The sequence below is a fragment of the Salvelinus sp. IW2-2015 genome, linkage group LG31 (assembly GCF_002910315.2).
Source record: "Salvelinus sp. IW2-2015 linkage group LG31, ASM291031v2, whole genome shotgun sequence".
Taxonomy (NCBI): domain Eukaryota; kingdom Metazoa; phylum Chordata; class Actinopteri; order Salmoniformes; family Salmonidae; genus Salvelinus; species Salvelinus sp. IW2-2015.
In genome coordinates this window covers 2,579,615-2,603,199 of record NC_036870.1, presented here as the reverse complement: position 1 = coordinate 2,603,199, position 23,585 = coordinate 2,579,615, and the positions used below count along the sequence as shown (strand labels likewise).

General features: G+C 44.3%; 1 long non-coding RNA gene across 1 annotated transcript in view; it reads right to left on the bottom strand.

The window, feature by feature from the left end:
* Positions 1-289: 289 nt before the first annotated feature.
* The window catches only part of LOC111956184 (uncharacterized), a 49,119-nt gene continuing 25,823 nt past the window's right edge, over positions 290-23,585 (bottom strand). Inside the window, exons 2-4 of the long non-coding RNA XR_002876212.2 lie at positions 1,023-1,161; positions 855-915; positions 290-745 (exon numbers count right to left, since the gene is read on the bottom strand). This is a non-coding gene — a long non-coding RNA (uncharacterized lncRNA). The remainder of the gene's footprint in view (positions 746-854; positions 916-1,022; positions 1,162-23,585) is intronic.

Genomic DNA, 23,585 nt, shown 5'->3' with positions numbered 1-23,585 from the left:
GTTCCCTTTATAGAACTAAAAAGTGTTCCATCGCTTTCTTCATATATGGAACTCCTAAAAGTTATAGAACCCTTTTATAGGGTTCTTTGATCAGGTTTTTCTTCACTGAAACAAAATGGTTCCATAAAGAACCTTGCATGGTGCCATTTATGAATAACGTCTACTACTATTAAATAGTCATATTTTTTTGCTAAGAATATAATTGAATAAACAATGAAATCATGGACAAAAGAATACCTGCATCGTTTTTTGAATTTATTGTCATTTTATGCAAACATAATTTGGAAATGTGCCAACGTCAACTCTGGCTGTCAACTGTAGCTGACATCTCTTTGTTTGAATGAAGGCTCATGTCAACTCTGTCTGACTTCTTTACAATAAAATACAATACAACTTTGTCCATTAGTTACAGCGAACCCCCCAAAAATTGCCTTCTGCTCTGTTTCTAAACCCCCAAACAGCAGACCTGACACATACAGTTGAGATGAGCACAGATTGAAGCTGCAGTGCAGCAGCCCCTGGATGAAGATGTTGTGGGGTTAAAGACCTTGCTCAACAGCCCAACGGTAGGTGAATGTTTTGAGGATATGAACCCTGCTGCCCTCCAGTTGGCAGATCAATTCCGTTCGTTTTTTCCAGCACCTGGCCCAGGATTCGAACTGGCCACAGGTCCAACTCCTGCCACAGGTCCACCTCTTTAGCCGCTGGGCTATCTACCGCCAGCACAGTATGGGTTGTTGCCTGACTAGTTCCAGAAAATAATAAGACATTAGCAAAAATGAGTTAATCTGATAAAAATGAAGACAAAATGCCATGCAGACAAATAAATACTATAATGTGAAAGAACAACTTACATGCAGTTGTRCTAAGCAGCCGAAAGAAAGATGCTTCTGATAGTTCTGGGTTAGTGCCAGACTGAGCAAACATAGAAAGAGTGTGTTAAAAGGAATGTTATGATTAACTAGGCTATTGAATCACCAAGACGTACTATACATCATTCATGAGAAATAATGTATACATACCTCCTCTCAGTCAGCAACAGTCTTCTAACGGCTTCATGAAACATAGTCCCATCAATGGACTCCACACTGAAGTACTGGAGAAGATGCAATTAGCTCATTTCCAATGTCAGGCTGGGTCTGTAGCTCTATTTGGCATATCCTATAACAAAAAAAAAAAGGTATTTGAAAGAGTCAGCTGGCTAGCTTGTAAAGTGGCAAACTAAAGTAGCCTAACCTTTTCTGTTTAGCTAGAGCTTGCAAACATGCTCAAATTCTAATAAGGTTTAACTTTATTTATCTAGCCTGTAGTTTATCATATGACTTTGGCTTCATATATTTGAATTCAATAATCAACTTTGCTTACCTTAAAAGAGATTGAGGGAGAAATAGTGAGAAAGTAAAACACAGGGAGAAAATACTATGAAATGGTTATGAGCTCTGTCTGTCATCAACAAATCCTCCAAAACCTCGTGAGGCAATGTGCTTGATACTCTGCACTAACCAGACAAAGACCCATGATTTAAAACCGAATGCATAGCAGCAATCTAATAACCTYAGCTAATGAATGGGAGAATAAGTGATTGATGATTGAATATTRAAATCAACATTAGAGATACTATTTGACACTTCAGGCAATTGTAAGGTGTGGCACTGCCTCCCTCTGGCACTTTAAGGAAGTACACACCTTTGAGTGGATTATACCTATATTATATTACAGTGACCTTTACTGATGTCGTGACTTGACTTTAACATTCATCTGAAGACTGTTATTTCTCTATTTAACTAACTATGTTTCATTTTTACCCGGTTAAATTCATCATGTAACAATTAACTCTTCAGGATACGGGGCACCACGAGAGCGGTTCTTTAAAGAGTTATCATCTCCCGAAATAAACTCTAAAAAGTCTTTACCAATCACCAGTGGTGGAAAAGTACCCAACTGTCATACTTGAGTAAAAGTAAATATACCTTAATAGAAAATTACTAAAGTAAAAGTCACCCAGTAAAATTCTACTTGAGTAAAAAGTCTAAAAGTATTTGGTTTAAAATATTTAAAATATACTTAAGTATCAAAAGAAAAAAATATATTTCAAATTCCTTATATTAAGCAAACCAGATGGCACCATTTTCTTTATGGAAAGCCAGGGGCACACTACAACACTCAGACATCATTTACAAACAAAGCATGTGTGRTTAGTGAGTCCGCCAGATCAGAGATCAGGGATGTTCAGTTGATAAGTGCATGAATTTGACTATTTTCCTGTCCTGCTAAGCATTCAAAATGTAATGAGTACTTTTGGGTGTCAAGYAAAATGTATGGAGTAAAAAGTACAATATTTTCTTAAGGGATGTAGTGAAGTAAAAGTAAAAGTAGTCAAAAATATAAATAGTAAAGTAAAGTACAGATACCCKAAAAAACTACTTAAGWAGTACTTAAGTATTAAGTATTTTTTGTTAAGTACTTTACACCACTGCCTATTACATCTATAAACAGTCAACATATTAATCATAACCTCGTATCATATCATCATTCTGAACAGTTGTAACCTTGCATCTGCAAAAACCCAAGCCGTACTTATGATTCAGTACTACACAAACTGGTTTAATTATTTATTTACTAGCTAATTAAATGGGAACACAGGATAAACATACACACTCTGCACCGGTTATTGACTGGAAACTTAATACGCTGAAAACAGGTCCCTAGCGGAATGACAACAACATGGCCGCTTGTTAAAGAAGAGATGGAGAGGGACAGAATCACTTAACATTGGCATATTCAGAAACTACTTTCACCTACAGTAACCATATACTTTGCACACAAACCGCCGCCCACTTTGAGTAAGAAATCATGAATGTATTTACGTGAAATGCCTGGGTTCGCCGGGGATCTCTTGGTGAACATGGCAGCCTTTGAAAGGGGGTTGGGCCTTTTTGCGACACGCTTGTCTCTGATTGTCCGAAATGGTTCCAACAACTCTTCTACTGTTGTCCTTCTTTGTAGTTGTCTGGTATTTGGTGACTTGTCGTGTAGTCCTAAACAGAACTACAGAGTTGATTTTCTTTCCATTCGCTCTTGAAGATGCTTCTTTGAAGATAGGCTAGCCAGTCGTGTCGATGGTTCCCCAGTTCGGTGATGAGAGTAGCGTAATACGATGGTTTGAGTAGAGTAACAGGATGGTCCTACTTAAATTCGCTTTCTAAGATACTTTACTTAGGACAGCTAATCAGCCGTACCAGTGATTGTCCACCTAGTGTTGAGATTCAAAGTTCAAACCATTTTAAACATGCAGCTGCTGCTTCACGCTTTTTCTGGTCTAATGTGTTTTTTCCTTTATACCTTTTGCCCCTCACTCCGGGGCGGTGACTACTCACTGTGCAACGTTATGTAAAACAATTATCTCTTATAGCTTATCAAATCACACCCCTCTCTTAACAAAAAACACTTTCATCATTTTGCKTATTACATGCACAACGCATAGTATGGAAACTTCATATATGTAGTGGGTATGCTTTCCAAGTTACAGTATTTCATTTATAACATTTTTATTGACATCACAAAATAACAAACAAAATGATATTAGTGTTTAATAGATCGCCTCTGACCATTCCCCACGTTCTATATTGTTCCAGTAGTTGCTTTTGAACGTGTTAGAGTTTCAACGGGAAAAAGGTCTGTTGAGACAAAACACATTCCTTTCATGCATTTGGAGAGGGAGAGCCTGAATATTCTCCCTTGATTTACAACAGGACGTGAGTTGTTAATCCCCACTAGTTCTTTCCTCCCCCCTCTACGGGTAAGAGGGGGTCTGATTGAAGTTATTCCTTCCAAACCTGATCTGACCTATTTGGATTCTCGTGGACAGTCATGACACTGAGTGTACCAATTTATATGATTACCTATGATACGCTTAGTGGGTCTCGGAGAGGTTGGGAAGTGAGCATTAAGACACATTTCCGTTCTCTGCAAGTTAATGGACAATAAAGGGTTCTTCTTCTATTGATCTCAAAACATCACATTTACGTGAGCAGCGATAGTGCGTCAAGAACACAAGAGATAAACAAGAGGACGGATGGTATTATTACAAGAGCAAAGGTGGGAGACACAATCACACATGTCTGAGAACAGTGGAATAAATTGTGCACGCTGATCTATGTGCCATTGACGTAATTGTGAGAAAAGGAAACCTCTCGACTGTTTATTCGCTTAAATCAATGGGAGACACAGCTCCTTCACAGAAGATTCATTTACTGGCTTGTAAATCCTGTGAGTTCAGGGAGAAAATCTAATGTTACAAAAAACTGGTGTTAAAGATAAACCAGTTGAGCACAACTAAATCGTTCTAAAGCTGGCGTTGGTGCTGTATATCATCAGCGCCGTCTTTCCCTATCCGCTGCCTGCATGTATTACATAACAGCAGCTATGGTGCCCTGACAAAAAGCCATTCTCTCCCTCCTTAGACAATGTATAGGAGGCTCTTGCTTGCTACAGACACTATGGAGACTATTGATCTCTATAAGGAGACATGGCCCTGAAGCTGCTGGGGAGGGAGGTGGTTGTCATGGTTACCCGATGCAACAGCAAAGTGCTGGAACATCTGCCAGGTAAAGGAGAAACCGGTGCCTCGCAGGGGCGCGTTTGCTGTAATTACAGGAAATTCCATCCAGTCAGCAAGCCTACAGAGGTGTGTGTGTGTCCACTCGTCCTGCACCCTTGAGCCACCACTACGATGGGTCAGAGGTAGCCACTTTTTTAGCTGACCAACCAACATGTCAGTGACAGGTAAACCAGCACATTCACACATCTGCAGACACATGGTCAGCATACAGGGAAAGTATACTTCTGTTGACCAAACTCTTCTTTGTTCTTCATCTAAACCTCTCACATTTTTACTTTACTTTACTATTTCTCTCAAGCACTGGCACACATGGACACAAATGCACTTGCAAACATGGTCCAAAAATGTGGTTGAAACATCATGGTTCTCAGACCATGCAGTAATTGTGTTACATGTCAGAGCTTCATTCAATCTTCATGAAGTCAACTTCCCAGTATGAAGGATTTACTTACTTTGCTCCAAATCTCTGTGTACTGCTACAGGAGCACAGAGGCCAAAAAGTAGCCCGTGACTTGACGCTTCTTGAATTTCTGTTCTGTCTGCAAACTTCTTTCTTTTCTTAAAGCATCAGCACATAGTGAGACTGAGTGGACCGGACACTTGGAGACAAGAATCAGACTGGGCACATGTTCCGTCCCCATGGGGACCGTTACCAAGGGCAACAAAGCAACAGCTTAGGACGATGTCTGGGCATCACCAAGGGCCTGACTGTGCAGTTTGGTTTGGGATACATCTCCCTATTTCCTATGTAATATACTACTTATGACCAGAGCCCTATGGGCCCTGGTCATAAGTAGTGATATTACTTTTGTACTCATTTCTATGAGCCCTTGTCAAAAGTATTGCACTATAAAGGGAATAGGATGCCATTTGGAAAGCAGCCTTGGTGTGTTACTGGCCAGGCTGCCATACTGCGTAGGCTAGCTGCTGCTATACTTTTCTTAAAAGAGCCACAAAAGGCAATTAAGAGTCAACTGCAGTTTAAATATCTCAGTGACCCAATTAAAATTGAGGCCCTGCAGATATCTGCTGGTTTCTAACGAGCTCAAATTAAGATCGTTAGTTAGACGGTGCTACAGCCCTGCATATATCCCCGATGTCCCAAATAGCACCGTATTCCCTATATAGAGCACGACTTTTGACCAAAGTCCTATGGGCCCTGGTCAAAAGTAATGCACTATATAGGGAATAGGGTGCCATTTGGGATGCAAACCCTGACTGACTGACTGACTACCAGTGAAAGCATCCGCCTCTTTAGTTTCTTCCTTGGGGCAGTGAGCTTCGGTTGGCCAATAGAAAATAAATGTGTATTTGGAGTTATTATCGCTCTCTAATTTACCGTAATGAAACCATGAGCCAGCGCGGGCGGAATGAGCCTTTTTAATTTGTGCGTCGGACGCAGGCCTGCATATTAAGGACCTKATTTGCATAAATCATGTCACTCCACTCGGGATTCCAATTAAACCCTTGATTAATTGCTCGGCTGACCCGTTAAATAGAATCCTTTAAGTGGTTCAACAGGGGCTCTAACAGCGCTAGTGTTGACACACACACACACACACACACACGTAAGTAAGTAAACTCACACACTCTCCCTTTTCGGTGGGTAATCTGCAATGTGATTCATCATTGGGACTTGCAGCCACTCATTTTGAAATGTATGTCCCCCTAGGCCGGATGCTGCTGTCTGGAGTGCCAGTGGACACTCACTATGTGCAAACCCAATCGATGGCATCCCTCTAAGGAATAACGACGTCTAATTAATTATGATGCCCATCAGTTTAGAAGTGGAGAACTTTTCAAATGAGTTATCCATAAAAAAATATATACATTTTTTTTAAAATGTATTTCCTGTTTGTTATAAGTGGCATATGATTGGCATGGTTGGCATTTGGAACATAGGGAGGAATACTAAAGAAGTCATTAAAATGTAGCAAAAGAGACACACAGTCAGACTTACAGTGGCAAGAAAAAGTATGTGAACCCTTTGGAAATACCTGCATAAATTGGTCATCACATTTGATCTGATCTTCATCTAGGTCACAACAATAGACAAACACAGTCTGCTTAAACTAATAACACAAAAACAATTATACGTTTTCATGTCTTTATTGAACACACCGTGTAAACATTCACAGTGCAGGGTGGGAAAAGTATGTAAACCCTTGGATTTGATAACTGGTTGACCCTCCTTTGCCAGCAATAACCTCAACCAAACGTTTTCTGTAATTGCGGATCAGACCTGCACAACGGTCAGGAGGAATTTTGGACCATTCCTCTTTACAAAACAGCAATATATTTCAGTTCAGCAATATTCTTGGGATGTCTGGTGTGAACTGCTCTCTTGAGGTCATGCCACAGCATCTCAATCGGGTTGAGGTCAGGACTCTGACTGGGCCACTCCAGAAGGCAATTTTTCTTCTGTTGAAGCCATTCTGTTGTTGATTTACTTCTGTGTTTTGTGTCGTTGTTCTGTTGCGTCACACAACTTCTGTTGAGCTTCAATTGGCGGACAGATAGCTTAACATTCTCCTGCAAAATGTCTTGATAAACTTGGGAATTGATATTTCCGTCGATGATAGCAAGCTGTCCAGGCCCTGAGGCAGCAAAGCAGCCCCAAACCATGATGCTCGCTCKACCATACTTTACAGTTGGGATGAGGTTTTGATGTTGGTGTGCTGTGCCTTTTTTCTCTCCACACATAGTGTTGTGTGTTCCTTCCAAACAACTAAACTGTAGTTTCATCTGTCCACATAATATTTTGCCAGTAGCGCTGTGGAACATCCAGGTGCTCTTTTGCAAACTTCAGACGTGCAGCAATGTTTTTTTTTGACAGCAGTGGCTTCTTTCCTGGTGTCCTCCCATGAACACCATTCTTGATTAGTGTTTTACGTATCGTAGACTCGTCAACAGAGATGTTAGCATGTTCCAAAGATTTCTGTAAGTCTTTAGCTGACACTCTAGGATTCTTCTTAACCTCATTGAGCATTCTGAGCTGTGCTCTTGCAGTCATCTTTGCAGGACGGTCACTCCTAGGGAGAGTAGCAACAGTGCTGAACTTTCTTCATTTCTAGACAATTTGTCTTACCGTGGACTGATGAACATCAAGGCTTTTAGTGATACTTTTGTAACCCTTTCCAGCTTTATGCAAGTCTACTATTCTTAATCTTAGGTCTTCTGAGGTCTCTTTTGTTCAAGGTATGGTTCACATCAGGCAATGCTTCTTGTGAATAGCAAACTCAAATTTTGTGGGTATTTTTTATAGGGCAAGGCAGCTCTAACCAACATCTCCAATCTCGTCTCATTGATATGAATCCAGGTTAGCTGACTACAATTAGCTTTTGGAGAAGTCATTAGCCTAGGGYTTCACATACTTTTTCAAACCTACACTGTGAATGTTTAAATGATGTATTCAATATAGACAAGAAAAATACAATKATTTGTGTGTTATCAGTTTAAGCACACTATGTTTGTCAATTGTTGTGACTTKYATGAAGATCAGATCAAATTTGATGACCAATTTATGCAGAAATCTAGGTAATTCAAAAGGGTTCACATACTTTTCCTTGCCACTGTATATTATACTGCACATTGAAATAATTAGGCTCGTCAAAATCAGACCATCAAAATCCAATCATGGGTCTGCTCCAGCCAAAGAACCCCCTGCAGCCTGTGGTAGAGACGTAAATACCACTACGCAGACTGCCTCAATCATATAAGGCTTTCTAATGCTGGGGTAGCTAAGGACATACCCTCAGATGTAGGTGGTGTTAACTGACCAGCAGCCACTGATCTGACCCTCTGCCCTCGCTACCGTCACACACATACAGTGCATTTGGAAAGTATTCAGACCCCTTTACTTTCGACATTTTGTTACGTTACAGCATTATTCTATATGCTAGTTGTTAACAACAAATAGTTGTTTTTCCCTCAATCTTCACACAACACCCCATAATGAAAAAGCAAAAACAGGTTTTTAGAATTTTTTTCTAATTCATAAAAACAAATAAAATTGAATATTACATTTACATAAGTATTCAGACCATTTACTCAGTACTTTTTTGGTGTGTGTTGAAGCACCTTTGGCAGCGATTACAGCCTCGAGTCTTCTTGGGTATGACGCTGCAAGCTTGGCACACCTGTATTTGGGGAGTTTCTCCCACTCATCTCTGCAGATCCTTTCAAGCTCTGTCATTTGGACGGCGAGGGTAGTTGCATAGCTATTTTCAGGTCTCTCCAGAGAAGTTCGATCGGGTTCATGTCCGGGCTCTGGCTGGGCCATTTCAGGACATTCAGAGACTTGTCCCGAAGCCACTCCTGCATTGTCTTGGCTGTGTGATATGGGTCGTTGTTCTGTTGGAAGGTTAACCTTTGCCCCAGTCTGAGGTCCTGAGCGCTCTGGAGCAGGTTTCTATCAGGTGCCAGGCTTCCTCCAGACGTGACGCTTGGCATTCAGGCCAAAGAGTTCAATCTTGGTTTCATCAGACCAGAGAATCTTGTTTCTCATGGTCTGAGAGTCCTTTTAAGTGCCTTTTGGCAAACTCCAAGCAGGCTGTCATGCCTTTTACTGAGGAGTGGATCTGTCTGGCCACTCTACCATAAAGTCCTGATTGGTGGAGTGCTGCAGAGTTGGTTGTCCTTCTGGAAGGTTCTCCAATCTCCACAGAGGAACTCTGGAGCTTTGTCAGAGTGACCATTGGGTTCTTGGTCACCTCCCTGACCAAGGCCCATCTCCCCTGATTGCTCAGTTAGGCATTGCAGSCAGCTCTAGGAAGAGTCTTGGTGGTTCCAAACTTCCTCCATTTTAGAATGATGGAGGCCATTGTGTTCTTGGGGACCGTCAATGCTGCAGACATTTTTTGGTACTCCCTTCCCCAGATCTGTGCCTCGACACAATCCRGTCTTGGAACTCTACGGTCAATTCCTTTTACCTCATGGCTTGGTTTTTGCACTGACATGCACTGTCAGCTGTGGGACCTTACAGTTGAAGTCAGAAGTTTACATACCTCTTGTTCATGTTTTGTCTTTGATCATCATGTCTTGTCCCTGTGCTTCCCTCTGCTGGTCTTATTAGGTTCTTTCCTCTTTCTATCCCTCTCTCCCCCTCCCTCTCTCCCTCTTCGCTCTCTCTCTCTATCGTTCCGTTCCTCGCCCAGCTGTTTCTCATTCTCCTAACGACCTCATTTACTCTTTCACACCTGTCCCTATTTTGCCCTCTGATTAGAGTCCCTATTTCTCCCTCTGTTTTCCGCTTCTGTCCTTGTCGGATTCTTGTTTGATGTTTGCTGTTCTGTGTCCTTGTTCCGCCCTGTCGTGTTTTTGCCTTCTTCAGATGCTGCGTGTGAGCAGGTGTCTATGTCAGCTACGGCCTGTGCCTTCCTGAAGCGACCTGCAGTCTGTGGTCGCGTCTCCAGTCGTTCCTCTCTACTGACGAGAGGATTTCAGTTTCCTGTTTTGGATTTACCTTTGATAATATCCAGGAGAATCATTGTTTGTTTAATACTGGAATAAAGACTCTGTTTCTATTACGTCGCTTTTGGGTCCTCATTCACCAGCATAACAGAAGAATCCGACCAAGATGGACCCAGCGACTATGGATTCTCTCAACACTGCCGTCGAGTTCCAGGGAGCAATGCTCGGCAGACACGAGCAGGAATTGTTGCTGCTCGTCATGCCGTTGAGACCCTGGCCGCTCAGGTCTCCATATCTCTGGACAGTTTCAGAGTCTTCGTCTCGTGCCACCAGCTAACTTCCTGGTCTTCCGAGTCTCCGGAACCTAGGGTTAATAACCCACCATGTTACTCTGGGCAGCCCACTGAGTGTCGCTCCTTTCTCACCAGTGTGATATTGTGTTCTCTCTCCAGCCCAACACGTACTCAAGAGAGAGAGCTCGGATCGCTTACGTCATATCACTCCTTACTGGTCGGGCTCGGGAGTGGGGCACAGCTATCTGGGAGGCAAGGGCTGAGTGTTCTAACGATTATCAGAACTTTAAAGAGAGATGATACGGGTTTTTGATCGTTCAGTTTTTGGAAGGAGGCTTCCAGGGCCCTGGTTCCCTATGTCAAGGTGATCGATCCATAACGGATTACTCTATAGAGTTTCGCACTCTTGCTGCCTCTAGTGACTGGAACGAGCGGGCGTTGCTCGCTCGTTTTCTGGAGGGACTCCACGCTGAGGTTAAGGATTGAGATTCTCTCCCCGGGAGGTTCCTTCCAGCGTGGACTCTTTGATTGCACTCGCCATCCGCATAGAACGACGGGTAGATCTTCGTCACCGAGCTCGTGGAGGAGAGCTCGCGTTAACGGTGTTTCCCCTCTCCGCTTCTCAACCATCTCCTCCCACCGGCTCAGAGACTGAGCCCATGCAGCTGGGAGGTATTCGCATCTCGACTAAGGAGAGGGAACGGAGAATCACCAACCGCCTTTGCCTCTATTGCGGTTCTGCTGGACATTTTGTCATGTCATGTCCAGTAAAAGCCAGAGCTCATCAGTAAGCGGAGGGCTACTGGTGAGCGCTACTACTCAATCAGTCTCTCCGACTCAAGATCCTGTATCTTACCTTCGTGCGTCCATCTACGCTGGACCGGTTCGGCTGCTTCCTGCAGTGCCTTGATAGACTCTGGGGCTGAGGGTGTTTTATGGACGAAGCATGGGCTCGGAAACATGAGATTCCTCTCAGACAGTTAGGGAAGCCCACGCCCATGTTCGCCTTAGATGGTAGTCTTCTCCCCAGTATCAGATGTGAGACACTACCTTTAACCCTCACAGTATCTGGTAACCACAGTGAGACCATTTCCTTTTTGATTTTTCGTTCACCTTTTACACCTGTTGTTTTGGGTCATCCCTGGCTAGTATGTCATAATCCTTCTATTAATGGGTCTAGTAATCTATCCTATCCTGGAACGTTTCCTTGTCATGTGAAGTGTTTAATGTCTGCTATTCCTCCTGTTTCTTCTGTCCCCTCTACTCAGGAGGAACCTGGTGATTTGACAGGAGTGCCGGAGGAATATCATGATCTGCGCACGGTCTTCAGTCGGTCCAGAGCCAACTCTCTTCCTCCTCACCGGTCGTATGATTGTTGTATTGATCTCCTTCCGGGGACCACTCCCCCTCGGGTAGACTATACTCTCTGTCGGCTCCTGAACGTAAGGCTCTCGAGGATTATCTGTCCTGTTTCTCTCGACGCCGGTAACCTACGCGTGGTGCCTTCTTCTTCTCCGCCGGAGCGGGGTTTTTTCTTTGTTAGAAGAAGGGTACGGTGTACTCTGCGCCCCTGCGTGGATTTCGAGGGCTGAATGAAATAAACGGTTACAGAATCGTTATCCGCTTCCCCTTATGTCGTCAGCCTTCGAGATTCGCAGGGAGCCGGTTCTTTACTAAGTTGGACCTTCGCAACGCTTACCCATCTCTGTGCGCATCAGAGAGGGGGACCGAGTGGAAACGGCGTTTACACTCCGTTAGGGCATTTTGAATACCGGGTTCTGCGTTCGGTCTCGCTAATGCTCAGCTGTCTTTCAGGCTTAGTTAATGCTGTACTGAGAGACATGCTGAACACTTTGTTTTCGTTTACCTTGGACGATATCCTTGATTTTTTCACCGTCTCTCGAGATTCATGTTCAGCCACGGTTCGACGTTACTCCACGCCTTTTAGAGAAATTGTCTCTACGTGAAGGGCTGAGAAGTGCGCCTTTCATGTCTCTTGTCATTCTCGTTCTGTTATTTCGTGAAGGCATTCAGATGGATCCCGCAACAAAAATAGGTCCAGCGCTGTCAGCGATTTGGGCCAGTCCCTAAGTCACGTGTCGAGTTTGGCAGCGTTTCCTCGGTTTGCTATATTCTCTCGCGTTTCATTCGTAATTTCGGGTCAAGTGGCTAGCCCTCTCACAGCTCTGACTTTCTGTCAAGACTTGCTTTAGTGTCCGGTTTCCGCCCAGGGAGCTTTTGATCTCCTCAAAGAAGCGTTTTATCATCGCCTTCCTTGTTAACTCCTGAAGGTCACTACAAACTTCATTGTCGAGGTTGACGCTTCAGAGGGTGGGCCGTGGGAGCCATTCTGTCCCAGCGCTTCCATTCTGACGCTAAGGTCTCATCCTTGCGCTTACTTTTCCTGCATCGCCTGTCGCCACTCGGACGCAACTATGATGTGGGTAACCGCGAGCTGCTCGCCAATCCGCTTAAGCCATAGGCGAATGGCAGCAGTGGTTGGAAGGGGGCGACCGTCTTTGTCGTTTGGACTGACCATAAGAACCTTGGAGGTACACCGTTCTGCACAACGACTTAAATGCACGTCAAAGCTCGTTGGCGTTGTTTTTTCGCTCGTTTCCGAGTCGTGATTTCCTATCGCCCGGGAATAAGAACACCAGCCTGATGCCTTTATCCCGTTCTTTAGTTCTTCTGTGGCTTCTACGGACCCGAGGGGATTTCCCTGAGGGCGTGTTTGTCGGGTTGACTGTCCTGGGGAATTGACGAGACAGGTTAAGCAAGCACTCATCATCACTGCGTCTCGCCGCGGCGCTTGTTCCTACGTAACCTTCTGTTCGTTCCTGTCTCTACTCGTCTGGCGTTCTTCAGTGGGCTCACTCTGCGACAAGCTTAGCTGGCCACCCGGCGTTTCGGGGTATGCTTGCTTCTATTCGCCAGCGGTTTTGGTGGCCTACTCGGAGCGTGACACGCGCCGTTTTCGTGGCTGCTTGTTCGGACTGCGCGTCAGACTAAGTCAGGTAACTCTCCTCCTGCCGGTCGTCTCAGACCGCTTCCCATTTCCTTCTCGCCAATGGGCTCACATCGCCTTAGACTTTATTAGCGCGTCCCTGCCTTCGTCTGCGGGGAGACTGTGATTCTTACGGTTATCGATAGGTTTCTCTAAGGCGGCACATTTCATTCCCTCGCTAAGCTTCCTTCCGCTAAGGAGACCGGCACAAATCATCATTGAGAAATGTGTTCAGAATTCATGGCCTCCCGTTAGACGCCGTTCAGACAGAGGCCCCGCAATTCACAGTCAAGTTTTGGAGGGAGTTCTGTCGTTTGATTGGTGCTTCCGTCAGTCTCTCTTCCGGGTTTCATCCCAGTCTAACGGTCAGCAGAAAGGGCCAATCAGTCGATTGGTCGCATATTACGCAGCCTTTCGTTTCGAACCCTGCGTCTTGGCAGAACAGCTCCCCTGGCTGAGTACGCTCACAACTCGCTTCCTTCGTCTCTACCGGGCTATCTCCGTTCCAGAGTAGTCTTGGTGTACCAGCCTCCTCGTGTTCTCGTTCCCAGCTCGCCGAGTCCAGCGTTTCCTCCGCTCAGGCTTTTTGTCCAACAGTTGTGAGCGCACCGAGGAGGGTCAGGTCTGCAACTTTGCCGTAACAGGGCGCAGACTGTGAAGAGCCGCCAATAAACGTAGGATTAAGAGTCCTAGGTATTGTCGCGGTCAGAGAGTGTGCTTTCCACTCGTAACCTTCCCCTACGACAGCTCTCGCAAGTTGACTCCGCGGTTCCATTGGTCCGTTCCGTGTCTCTCAGGTCGTCAATCCTGTCGCTGTGCGACTGCTTCTTCCGCGCACATCTTCGTCGCGTCCACCCTGTCTTCCATGTCTCCTGTGTCAAGCTTTTCTTCGCGCCCCCGTTCGTCTTCCCCCCCCCCCTCGTCCTTGTCGAGGGCGCAACCTATTACAAGTTACGGAAGATCATGGACATGCGTTCCTCGGGGACGTGGTCACCAGTACTTAGTGATTGGGAGGGTTACGGTCCTGAGGGAGGAGTTGGGTTCCATCTCGGAGTGCTGGACCGTTCGTTGATTGATATTTCCTTCGTTGCCGCGCAGGGTTCCTCCTGAGTGCGCCAGGAGGCGTCGGTGAGTGGGGGGGTACTGTCATGTTTTGTCTTGATCATCATGTCTTGTCCTGTGCTTCCTCTGCTGCGTCTTATTAGGTTTCTTTCCCTTCTTTCTATCCCTCTCTCTCCCCTCCCTCTCTTCCCTCTCTCGCTCCTCTCTCTCTACTCGTTCCGTTCCTGCTCCCAGCTGTTTCTCATTCTCCTAACGACGCTCATTTACTCTTTCCACACCTGTCCCCTATTTTGCCCTCTGATTAGAGTCCCTATTTCTCCCTCTGTTTTCCGCTTTCTGTGCCTTGTCGATTCTTGTTTGATGTTTGCTGTTCTGTGTCCTTGTTCGCGCCCTGTCGTGTTTTTGCTTCTTCAGATGCTGCGTGTGAGCAGGTGTCTATGTCAGCTACGGCCTGTGCCTTCCTGAAGCGACCTGCAGTCTGTGGTCGCGTCTCAGTCGTTCCTCTCTACTGACGAGAGGATTTCAGTTCCTGTTTTGGATTACCTTTGATAATCCAGGAAAATCACTGTTTGTTTAATACTGGAATAAAAGACTCTTTCTATTACGTCGCTTTTGGTCCTCATTCACCAGCATAACACACTTAAGTTGGAGTAATTAAAACTAGTTTTCAACCACTCCACAAATTCTTTGTAACAAACTACAGTTTTGGCAAGTCAGTTAGGACATCTACTTTGTGCATGACACAAGTAATTTTTCCAACAATTGTTTACAGACAGATTATTTCACTTATATTTCACTGTATCACAATCCCAGTGGGTCAGAAGTTTACATACACTAAGTTGACTGTGCCTTTAAACAGCTTGGAAAATTACAGAAAATGATGTAATGGCTTTAGAAGCTTCTAATAGGCTAATTGACATCATTTGAGTCAATTGGAGGTGTACCTGTGGATGTATTTCAAGGCCTACCTACAAACGTGCTTGAGATCATGGGAAAATCAAAAGAAATCAGCCAAGACCTCAGAAAAAAATTGGAAGACTCCACAAGTCTGGTTCATCCTTGGCAGCAATATCCAAACACCTGAAGGTACCACGTTCATCTGTACAAACAATAGTACGCAAGTATAAACACCATGGGACCGCGCAGCTGTCATACGCTCAGGAAGGAGACGCGTTCTGTCTCCTAGAGATGAATGGACTTTGGTGCGAAAAGTGCAAATCAATAACAGAACAACAGCAAAGGACCTTGTGAAGATGCTGGAGGAAACAGGTACAAAAGTATCTATCCACAGTAAAACGAGTCCTATATCGACATAACCTGAAAGACCGCTCAGCAAGGAAGAAGCCACTGCTCCAAAACCGCCATAAAAAACAGACTACGGTTTGCAGCTGCACATGGGGACAAAGATCATACTTTTTGGAGAAATGTCCCTACTCTGATGAAACAAAAATAGAACTGTTTGGCCATAATGACCATCGTTATGTTTGGAGGAAAAAGGGGGTGGCTTGCAAGCCGAAGAACACCATCCCAACCGTGAAGCACGGGGTGGCAGCATCATGTTGTGGGGGTGCATTGCTGCAGGAGGACTGGTACACTTCACAAAATAGATGGCATCTTGAGAGAGGAAAATTATGTGGATATATTGAAGTGTCACGGCCATTGAAAGAACTGGACCAAAGCGCAGCGTGGTGAGCGTACATATTCCTTTTTATTAGAAATGACGCCGACAAAAACAATAAACAAAATACAAAAACAACCGTGAAGCCCTTTTGTCAATAGGGGGAGCTGTTAGCACTTTTTTTTTTTTTGACGTTGCCAAATAAACTGCCTAGTACTCAATTCTTGCTCGTACAATATGCATATTATTGTTATTATTGGTATAGAAAACACTCTCTAGTTTCTATAACCGTTGGAATTATGTCTCTGAGTGGAACAGAACTCATTCTACAGCACTTTTCCTGACAGGAGTGAGATTTCAGAAATGTTGGCCTCTGGTCCCGTCAGTTTTAATGTCCCTGTGAATGCTATGAGGATACAAACACTGCCTACGCCTTCCTCTAGATGTCAGTAAGTGGTGACAATTTGAATGGAGTCGATTGCGCAATCAGGGCCTGTATAAAACACCAAAGACCGGAAGGAGCTTTCTTTTGGACCCTGCGCTCGACGCACGATGGACGTCGACTGGCCTCTTTCCAAGCTTGGTTTAGCCAGTAATATATTGCCGGTCATGTTTTTACTCGTTATAGGTGTTAAAAGCATCATAAGGTAGTTAATTTAAACCGTTTTATAGCAATTTATATCCGTTTAGTGCGATTTTGAGGCATTTATTTGTGACGTCCTTCCATGAGCTGGGCACTTTTCCTTTACATACCGAACGTTAGTGGCCATTTCGACGGGACAAGAGGAATCTTTCGACCAAAAGACGATTAGACCGGAGAAAGGATACATTGCCCAAGATTCTGATGGAAGAACAGCTCATAGTAAGAACTATTTATGATGATAAATCGCTGTTCTGTTGAAAAATGTTAAACGCATATATCGCCATTTTGTTTTGTGTAGCTTCGCTTTGGCGGACCCGGTATTGCACAGTAAGGATAATTTTAGAAATGTAATTCAGCGATTGCATTAAGAACTAATTTGTCTTTCGATTCCTGTCAACCCTGTATTTTTTCAAGTTTATGATTAGTTATCGATTAGACTAGATCACTCTCAAAGATGGCGCCCGACATTTTCAGGCCAGTTTGCCTATCTCATTGTATAACCACGTTTTTTTGTGGCTAAATATGCACATTTTCGAACAAACTCTATATGTATGTTGTAATATGATGTTACAGGAGTGTCATCGGAAGAATTCTGAGAAGGTTAGTGAAAAAATTAATATATTTTGGTGATGATAACGTTTTTCGCTCCCTTTGCCTTGAATTCATGCTGGGGTAACGTTTGCACATGTGGTATGCTAATATAACGATTTATTGTGTTTCGCTGTAAAACGCTTAGAAAATCTGAAATATTGTCTGAATTCACAAGATCTGTGTCTTTCCATTGCTATGCTTTGTCTATTTTTATGAAATGTTTTTATGATGAGTAAATTGGTAATACACGTTGCTCTCTGTAGTAATTCTAGTCGCTTTGGGGAGATTTGTGATGGTGGCTGCAATGGCAAACTATGATTTATACCTGAAATATGCACATTTTTCTAACAAAACCTATGCTATACAATAAATATGTTATCAGACTGTCATCTGATGAGGTTTTTTCTTGGTTAGTGGCTATTTATTTCTTTATTTGGTCGAATTGGTGATAGCTAGTGATGGAGTGAAAAAATAGTGGAGTAATTTTTTTTTGTCTTTTGCTAACGTGGTTAGCTAATAGATTTACATATGTGTCTCCCTGTAAAACATTTTAAAAATCAGAAATGGTGGCTAGATTCACAAGAAGTGTATCTTTCATCTGGTGTCTTGGACTTGTGATTTAATGATATTTAGATGCTACAATTTACTTGTGACGCTATGCTAGCTATGCTAGTCAGTGGGGGGGGGGGGGGGGGGCTCCCGGATCCGGGTTTCTGAGGCAGTAAAAGTTAAGGGCTATGTGCCACAAACAAAGTTAACTTCCCACACTGAAAGGAGGGAAAAGGGCTACCTATGTATGGTTCCCAACCAATCAGAGACAACGATAGCACGCTGTCCCTGATTGAGAACCATACCCGGCCAAAACATAGAAATACCAAATCATAGAAAACAAAACATAGAATGCCCACCCCAAATCACACCCTGACCAAACATAAAAAGGCTCTCTAAGGTCAGGGCGTGACAGTGGCTGGAGACGTGGCTGGAGGCTCCGGACTGGAGACCGTGGCTGGAGGCTCCGGACTGGAGCGTGCCGTTGTGAATGGGACTTCGTGCCATGGATCATCACTGAGGCTTTCGTATGCCATGGATCATCCTTGGAGGCTTCGTGCCATTGGATCATCACCTGCGAGGCTTCTTGCCATGGATCATCACTGGAGGCTTCTTGCCATGGATCATCACTGGAGGCTTCGTGCCATGGATCATCACTGGAGTGAGGAGACGTATGGGCAGTCTGGTACGTGGAGCTGCCATAGGGCTCACCAGGCTGGGGAGACATACAGGAGGCCTGGTTCTGGCAGCAGGCACAGGACTCACCAGGCTGGGGAGACATACAGGAGGCCTGGTTCTGGCAGCAGGCACAGGACTCACCAGGCTGGAGAGACATACTGGAGGCTTGGTTCTTGGCGCTGGCACCGGATACACTGGGCCGTGGAGGCGCACTGGAGGTCTCGAGCGCAGAGCTGGCACAACCCGTTCTGGCTGGATGCCCACTTCCACCCGGCAAATGCGGGACGCTGGCACAGAGCACACCGGCCTGTGAATGCTCACACGAGACACCGTGCGCATCACCCCATAACACGGTGCTCCCCACGGTAAGCACGGGGAGTTGGCTCTGGTCTATAACCTGACTCCGCCAATCTCCCCGTGTGCCTCCCCCCAACATTTACCTTGCAGGTAACCATGGCTGACAGAGGAAGAACAATGATTCCAAGCACCACCCTCCTTTTGAAGCTTCCAGTCTGTTATTCAAACTCAATCAGCATGACAGAGTGATCTCCAGCCTTGCCCTCGTCAACACTCACACCTGTGTTAACGAGAGAATCACTGACATGATGTCAGCGGGCCTTTTTGTGGCAGGGCTGAAATGCAGTGGAAATGTTTTTTGGCGATTCAGTTCATTTGCATGGCAAAGAGGGACTTTGCAATTAATCACTCTTCATAACATTCTGGAGTATATACAAATTGCCATCATACAAKCTGAGGCAGCAGACTTTGTGAAGATTAATATTTGTGTCATTCTCAAAACTTTTGGCCATATATAGACAGGTGTGTGACTTTTCAAATAATTTCCAATCAATTGAATTTCCCACAGGTGGACTCCAATCAAGTTGTAGAAACATCTCAAGAATGATCAGTGGAAACAGGATGCAACTGAGTCTCATAGCAAAGGGTCTGAATACTTATGTAAATTAGGCATTTCTGTTTTTTTTTTACATTTGTAAACAATTCTAAAAACATGTTCACTTTGTCATTATGGTGTATTGTGTGTGAATTGACGAGGATCATGTTTTAGTAATGCACTGCACACAGACACACACACACACTACAACCTAAAACATCCCAAGACACACACACACACACCCCATTATTTACCACGGTTTTACAGGTGGCTGTTAGAGGAGAGTGAGAGGTCAGAGAGTCGCTGCTGTTGGTTCTACCTGGCGGGCGCTCAGGTAGCTGGTCACCCAGGCTGGAAACATAGGGCTCCGGTCAAAAGTAGTGCACTATATGGGCGACAGGGTGCCATTTGGGACGTGACCATAGTGGCTAGCAGCGTGTACTGTAAATACGACCCGGTCGACAATAGTAACTAAGGGATAGGGCCCTAACTCAGCTCTCCTGCTCGGTGAACGRCAGCTCAGCTGTGCTCTGGATCAACTGACTAAAGCAGGTCAGCTAGACTCTGGGGTAACATTTGATTTCTGGAACACAATGCACGTGAACATGGAATGGGACATTCATGCAAACATGTCAGTCAGTAGATATGTGCTGTGTATGCACAGACACCGTGGCGTTTTAATACACCCTTCCCCATACTCTTTCAATACATACGTAGGGCGACACTATATACAAAAGCCCCTACACATGCTACCACATTCAGCATGTACTACATAATTCATGTGCTCTTTAATTCAGTCCTGTTTCCTTCTCTCTTTTTCGCTTTCCTTCCAACCGTTTGATCTCTTACGTCAGAGTAAGACGCTACAAATGGCAGAGCCAGACATGTCTGTGCTCTGTCCCTCAGACTGTAAGTTCAGCATCCTGCTGCACGCCACTCAACCTCAGCCACGGCTGACTGACTGACTCACTGACTAGCTGGCTTACTGACAGGGGGCGTTTGACTCTGTGTGTCAAAATGGCACCCTATTCCCTATATAGTGCACTACTTTTGACCAGGGGAAACAGAAGAATTTGACGTTCGGGGTGCAGGTCGTGGCAAAGTCTTCCCCCTTGTTGGAGGTTGGGCTCTGGTCAAAAGTAGTGGACCATATAGAGATTAGGAATAGGGTACCATTTGGGACGCAGWTTGTGATTCTGTGATGTAAGGGACACTCCTGTCACAGGCCAGAACAGCAGATATTAATCCTGCGTCTGTCAGCCAGCCAGTCAGTCAGTGAGAGAGGGTAACTGCAGGAAAGACTCAGCTCAACAGGTAAAGACAGTGGTCGTGTCCTAAATGGCCCGTAGGGTTCTGGTTAAAAGTAGTGCACTATATAGGGAATAGGGTGCCATTTGGGACTCAAAAAACATACTCACCAACCTGCTGCAGCATTACAGTGAAGCAGGGACAGGGCTGAGCTGGGCTGGGTAGGGGAGACACACAGGGGACAGGATGGCCAGTGCCACTGTTACATATTGGAATTCACCCGTTTGCATTATGATGCAACGGTGAAAACATGGATAAAGGGATATTGATTGCAGATGGATAGAAGCCTGGTTGTGCATACTAGACAGTGCATGCCTATCTGCAGTCTGATTCCAGATTTTCTTTAGGGATAAGTTGCGGTCCATTACAATTTATTGCCTCTGAGCAAGTCTCTTCTTTACCACAATTCCCACCTGAAGCAATGCATACTAAACTTGACACATAGTTGAGCTGAAACTCCTCACTGTTCATCTCTGTCTCTATTGCACTGTGAGTTCAGTTACACTGACATTGTATCCGTGCTGCAGAGGGCACCTTCCCTCATGCCACTCTCAGATATTGTCTAATTCTAAGTGGGTCATTGAGTTCAAAAAACAGGCTTCTCTGAATCCTTAAAAGATCCCTTACTTAAGGGTTACTCTTTAGTCTTTTGTAACAAACATATACCTAATGTTTACAGCAGGTCAAAATGACCACAGATTTTTGGAAAATGGCCAATTTGGAAACGCATGTAATTGTAATTTCTAAATATGTGCTAAATATGCGTATGCAACCAATACAATGTCATTTGATTTGATTTCCCCCTCAAACTCACAATTATCAAGTCCAAGCAAATCAAACTTTATTGCCTCATACCATAATTATAATAATATCCCTAAAACTCACAATCAAGTCTGAGCAAAACGGAGTGAACTTTCTTGCACGAGAGGGATCCAGTAACTCAAGACCTTAGTGAGGAAGGATCACCTTGCGGTGACATAACTGCGGGATTAGCGATGCAGGGTTAGACTGAGATGTACTGAGCTCTATGGGGGGTACTGGTACTGGGCAGTGCTTTCCACGTGGGTTCCTTTGAACGACTTGGCCTCGGGCCAGCAGCTCTGTTGAACGAGAAGGCTTATTTTGGCTGCTAACAGAGGAGGACAGGAGGAGGGGTAGAGAGAGAAATAGAGAGAGGGGGAGAGAGAGAGGGAGGGATATTTCCAGGCCAATTGTAAATGTGATTTACTAACCCCGGGCACCACATTCATTTCGGGCCCTGCATACTCAACAAAACTCTATTTCTGTTCTTGTAGCGTTTACAGAGCACTATACCCTATTTCTGAAAATGCATAAACTGTCACATACTGTGACTGCCACTTGCTCATGACCACTCAATAAACCATTTGTGTCCTATCTGAAGATAACTCGTGCATGACTGAATAATGGCATAATAATGATCTCACACACTAGAAGACAATCCACCAGATCACACGAGAGATCCTAAGCACAGAGCTTGTTAGTATAATACCATTCTCATACATACTGTAGGCTGCCGCTACAGTAACGGATCGATAGCGCAGACAATNACGAGAGATCCTAAGCACAGAGCTTGTTAGTATAATACCATTCTCATACATACTGTAGGCTGCCGCTACAGTAACGGATCGATAGCGCAGACAATTTAAAAAAGCTCCACATCAGAAGCGTCTGTACCTTTCCAGACAGTAGAATTCTGCTGGAACGTTCGGTATTGTTTCCCTGACAGCAATAAAGGTGATTGATATGCTGTGGGGTTGGTTTTCTGCTGTTTTTTTTTATAGTATGGTAGTTAGTGTTCTCTTTCTACTGAATGTATTGGTAAGTCATTGCAGGGGCGCAACTTGGTTTTTGAAGTGGGGGGATATAACTATATACACTATATATATATTATATATATATATATACACAGTACCAGTCAAAGGTTGACACACCTACTCATTCCAAGGTTTTTCTTTCTTTGTACCTATTTTATACATTGTAGAATAATAGTGAAGACATCAAAACTATGGAATCATGTAGTAACCAAAAAAGATTTGGTCAGGGTGAGATTTGAGATTCTTCAAAGTAGTCACCCTTTGCCTTGATGACAGCTTTGCACATTCTTGGCATTCTCTCAACCAGCTTCATGAGAATTTGTTAAATAAATAAAAAATATGAGGTAGTCACCTGGAATGCATTTCAATTAACAGGTGTGCCTTGATAAAAGTTCATTTGTGGAACTTCTTTCCTTCTTGATGCGTTTGAGCCAATCAGTTGTGTTGTGACAAGGAGAGGTGGTATATAGAAGATAGCCCTGTTTGGTAAAAGACCAAGTAGAAGTTATGTCAAGAACAGCTCAAATATGCAAAGAGAAACAACAGTCCATCTATTTTAAGACATGAAGGTCTTTAAGACATGAAGATCAGTCAATACGGAAAATTTTAAGAACTTTGAAAGTTTTTTCAAGTGCAGTCACAAAAACCATCAAGCGCTATGATGAAACTGGCTATCATAAGGACCGCTACAGGAAAAGAAGACCCAGAGTTACCTCTGCTGCAGAGGATAAGTTCATTAGAGTTACCAACCTCAGATTGCAGCCCAAATAAATGCTTCACAGAGTTAAAGTAACAGACAGACATCAACTTTTTAGAGGAGACTGCGTGAATCAGGCCTTCATGATCGAATTGCTGCAAAGAAACCACTACTAAAGGACACCAATAATAAGAAGAGACTTGCTTGGGCCAAGAAACCCAAGCAATGGACATTAGACCGGTGGGAAAGAAATGTAGTCCAAATTTGAGATTTTTGGTTCCAACCGCCATGTCTTTGTGAGACGCAGAGTAGGTGAACGGATGATCTCTGCATGTGTGGTTCCCACCGTGAAGCATGGAGGAGGAAGTGTGATGGTGCT